We start from the raw sequence: 5248 nt of genomic DNA, 5'->3' as shown, positions 1-5248 counted from the left end.
CGTGCATCTTGTTTGGCTAGCATATTCTCCATTTGCTGCATTTCAACAGAACGAGAATATGATGATTTACAGCCCTTGAGTGGAGTTCCTGCCTTAGCGTTGGCACGAATCTTGTTGGCGTTACCTCGAATGGTACTGACAGTGTTCACACTAAGCTTAATAGCGTCCACAATGACTGAGGCCTTCTGACCCTCATCAATTCTGTCTAAGACTTCCAGTTTTTGCTATAGGGTCAAGGTCTTCCTGGACTTCTCAAGAGCACTACCACTAGTAGTAGAAGTTGAAGGGTAGTGTGAGGTACTGTAGTGTCATGTGAGTGAGTGGGAACGGTGAGGTAGTGGTGGCAAAAAATGGGAGATGTTGCCTCGGACAAGACGTCGCCAAAGTGGACAAGAACAAGGACTCACGCACTTAAACCTGCCATGCGCACGAATTTGAGTACACGATTTGAATCAGCATACATCGCGTTATATTAAATAAGGCACGTAAAGAAAAAAAATGACTATTTTTTGCCTTGCGTTATTTCAAGTTCGTGTAATTTATACACACGTAAAGTGAGAACTACCTGTACTGTTGGGTGGAGGATTTTCTCAGAAAAAGGGAAATGAGAACAGTACTAAAGGGAAACAACTCATCATGGAAGGAAATGACCAGCAGAGTTCCACAGGGCTCAGTCCTGGCACCAATTATGTTCTTAGTGTATAAAAATGATATAGATAGAAATATTGGAAATGAAAGCTATCTAAATTTGTTTGCTGATGATGCAAAAATACAAAGGAGAAACTAATACAGACTCTTACAGAGAGCTACACGAAGAATTAAATAGCCTTCATGAATGGAGCAATAAATGGCAAATGGAATTCATTGTGGACAAGTATCATGTAATTAAGTCCAGTAAAAGTTGAAAAAGACCAGATTGGGATTATAAGTTAGAAAGTAAAATCCTACACATATCAGAAAGAGAGAAGGACCTAGGAGTGATTATTAATAACAGACTATCTTTAGCTGACCACATCAGTGAGAAGGAACGGAACATGTGTACACTGCTTGCTAATAAGAGAATGGCATTCACATGCATAAATGAAGACATGCTGAGAAAGATAATTACATCATTCATCAGACCAACCCTGGAGTATGCATCGGTAGTCTGGAATCCACATCTCAAGAATTACATAGACAAGATTGAAAAAGATCAAAGTGCCGCTACAAGATGGGTACCAAGCTTAGGGGATCTAACCCCTTAACCGCGGGCCATCACTTTCGTGACGCTTGGGAGCAAGAGATCATACCACGGGGCATCACTTTTGTGATTCTGTATTATTTTGAATTCACCCGGGCTTTCAAGTGGTGGCTTATATCATCTATCAGTACTGCCAATGTCCAACACTAGTCAGCATTCCTAATCTCATCTGAGAGTGCCATACACCTTGAATTGGCTAATTATCACCTGACAATACCTCAAGTGCACTCGTTCGCTAATTTTTGCTGTTTATTTCCCCTTGAAATATGCTGTATAATCTATTTTCGTAATAAAAATATTTATAAGAAAGGAAGGGAGAAGCCTAAGTGATATTTACATTCACCTGGAACTACCTGATTATTGCAGGCCACCACACTGTATTCTATGCTAAGTAAATCTTCCCTCGAATTTTCCACTGATTTCATCCATTGAAATAAGCCCTATGCCCTATTCTTATACCAAATAATATATACAAAAAAGAAATAAGGTAAGTGATAGTGCCATACACCTGGAATTGGCTAATTATCACCTGACAACACCTCACGTGCACTCGTTCGCTAATTTTTGCTGTTTATTTCCCCTTGAAATATGCTGTATAATCTATTTTCATAATAAATATACATATAAGGAGGGAAGGGAGAAGCCTAAGTGATATTTACATTCACCTGGAACTACCTAATTTATAATGTATTGTCTAGATTTCCTGCCAATCATTTCACTGTTATATATTAGCAGCTGTCAAGAGGCTGACATTGGCAGTAATGCATTTCCCTAGGTAGGCCACTCCGGGCCACCCCGGCCCACCCCTATCAGTTCACTGTCATCTTCCAATGTGAAGGTACATCTGTTTGCTCCTGCTAACTTCAGCCACTTTTCACCCCCATGCAAAGGGCCCTGTGACCTTTACCCCCTACTAAACCTCGTGTGGAAAGAGGTAAAGGGCTGACAATTGATAAAAGAGTGACTACGATCTTTCTATTGAGTAAAACAGTGCAAGTGGAATTGTAAATAATGTGTAAACAGCTAGTGAAAGCAATGAATGTAAATATACACGAACAGTGGAAAATAGTTTTATAAGTTACTTCAAGTGACAGTGCATAACACAGTGTAATTAAAATAGAAATGTAAATAACGTAAATAAAATAGAGAACGTAAATAGAAATGTAAATGAGTAGTATTATAAGAATACGAGTATATACCCTAGGAGTAATGAAAGTGAAAGTTTCACTCTAGCATGTATAAATACTATGAGTTATGAGAGTGAAGGTGAAAGTGACATTCACTCTCAATGCAAGTATAAAGGACGAGAAAGTGAATGCTACGTATTTTACTGAAAGAAATTGAATCCCTACAGTGACAATAAACTACTATTACTGAAGGAAACTTATTGATAAAGACTGTAGATATATATAAGTGTTATATAGTAACAGACATATAAACTGTAAGTGTTTTTATGAATAATAGACAACACTGGCGGCGAACGATCGGAAGTGGGATGGTCATACACCCTCGTAATTTTCATTGCTTTCACAGTGTTTTTTTGGGGGAGTATTGATTCCAAACTATTTGAGAAGCATAGATTAGTGTTTCTAGTGATAATATCAGGCTGTGGTAATCATATTACGAGTTGTCGGGAAGTGTAAAGTGGAGACTTCGTTACCCAACTTCAGAGGTCTCCACAAGTCCTATGGTACTCGACGAAGGCTCAACAAACACCCAGGGAGAAAGCTGAAGGTATGTGCCATAAGTGTATGTGATTTTAATATTCTAGGACTAAAACTGATTTTAGGTAAATATTTTTAGAAAGTCTGTCGGAGCGCGAATATGCCCGCGGGAGCCGCAAGTCAAAGCAAATCAAGCCCACGGTGTAAGGGCTAAGGTACGAAGAAAGACTAGAAAAACTGAATCTGCCAACACTACAGGAAAGTAGGAAAAGAGGAGACATGATTATGCTATATAAATATGTCTCAAGGAAATAGAAAATAGACATAAATAAAAATATAATGTATAGGGAAGCATAAGCAAGAGGACATTGCAAAAATCTGCATTAAAAGAGAGATGATAAAGACGTAAGGAAATTCAGTTTTCCAAATAGGGCAATTGATTAGTGGAATGCACTACCGAATGGAAAATAGTGTGGTGACAAAACAATTCATAAATTTAAGGATGTGTATGATAAAAAGTGATTTAATGCACGGGACAGTACAGAGCTTTTACTCATTCCTATAGTGATACAGTTAGGTAAAAACAATTAGAGGTAAGAACACCCACAAGTTGGGTACTACATAGAATGTGCAGAAGAGTTAGAGCAGACCAATATATTAACCCAAGGCGTCCCCTCTGACGTATGGATACATCACCACATTTTGTCATGGTGACACCCGATGATGCATCCGTACGTTTTGCAGTAATTGTAAGGTCCGTCATTTGCTCAATTTTCAAATCTCCCACGTAGATTTTTGGTACATAGAAGCGCGGGACACCTTCCTCTAATCCACCATCAGGCAGGGACACTCCCTGACCCCGCGTGACACAGCGCTGGGCCCCTGTCTCGGTCAGTCACCTTGTAGCAGTGACCCTGAACAGATATGGTACACCTCGAGGGTCTCTCTGATGCTACGAAATTCAAGCTGGAAACCTGGACGCCTTGACAGGCGACAGCAATTCCCCACTTGATGACAACGTTGTGGACAAGGATTACGTGCTTCCCGAGGACAAAGCAGGCAGCAGTGATGAGGAAGTACCGTCCCCAAGGAAAGACTGCAATATGTGACGTATTGTGAGGCTAGAGAGAAGGCCAGCCTGCACCCTAACCACATGCATGCACCTCTGTCCAGCCCCTGGGAGGAAAGGAAGGGCAGGGGGCGAGGGACGAGGGACGAGGACAGGAGCTGTGGGACTTGGGGCTACCGTGTGGCTTGGGAGAGAGAGGATTTCGCTGCACGGACACTGAAAGGGCAGTGAGGAGGAGACACAGGTAATGAACCTCTAGTAACTTTGTATGGGGAAGGCGGGAGTGGTGTGGCAGTAGTGAATGGGTGAAAGCAAAAGTGGTGTGGCGGGAGTGAGCGGTTAAAGTGGAAAGTCATGGTGTGAGGGAGGGAGTGTGGAGCCACATGGTGTGAAGGGAAGCAGCAGGGAGGCGAGGACGAGCCGCTGCCCTAGCACGTCATTCACACACTCATCATTCTATCATGCCTTTATCCTCTCCCACAGCCCCATGATGTGGGGAAAGGAGGGAAAGGGAAGGGGAAGGGGAAAAGGTAAAGGGAGAGGGAAGAGGAGCATGAGTGGGGAAGGAGCACAACTCGCCACTTCCTCAACCTTCCCCTCCTCTGATGAAAGTAACAATGGGGACAAGGCTGGAGATGGTAGTGTCGTGCGTAGGACTAGGAAGATGAGAGTAATTTCACTTCCATCATTCACCCCTTCACGGATGAGTGGCGGTCTGGCTGCACGGCTCCAGGAATCCACGCCAGCTCCACCAGGGTGGATTTCTTCCACCTGTTATTTGGGGAGGAGTTTGAGGAGCGGATTGTGGAACAGACAAAATCGCATGAGAAGTCAGCCAGTGCCGTGAAAGTGAGCTAAAGGTAGGAGAAGCAGGTACTCTCTCCTTATGATTTCCCAGCTACCATAAATGAGATGTTTATCTTTCTAGCCCTGGTTCTTTTGATGAGTATTGTAATGGAAAGACAAATTCTGGCATACTGGTCTATGGACTCTATGACCAGCACAATGCACCTTCTACTGGGAAAGTAACAGCCCGAATCGATTTCAGCAAATCCTGAGCCGCCTCCACTTTTACGATGCCGACGATCCTGCTAATAAAGATAAATACAGATAGAATAAGGAAAATAAGGCTGGTATATTATCACCTGAGGGAAAAGTTCCACTCATCCTTTCTGTCCTTATCGAGACCATGTCATAGACGAGAGTCTCGTGTTGTGGAGAGGCAATATTTCTTTTTCACCGGGTACATACCCAGCAAGAGACACTGTTTTGGGT

Source organism: Coenobita brevimanus, chromosome 40 (genome assembly GCF_032717465.1).
Source record: "Coenobita brevimanus isolate Jiangsu-jjx chromosome 40, ASM3271746v2, whole genome shotgun sequence".
In the NCBI taxonomy this organism is placed as follows: domain Eukaryota; kingdom Metazoa; phylum Arthropoda; class Malacostraca; order Decapoda; family Coenobitidae; genus Coenobita; species Coenobita brevimanus.
The sequence above is the reverse complement of the archived record's forward strand: the minus strand, read 5'-3'. Positions refer to the sequence as shown.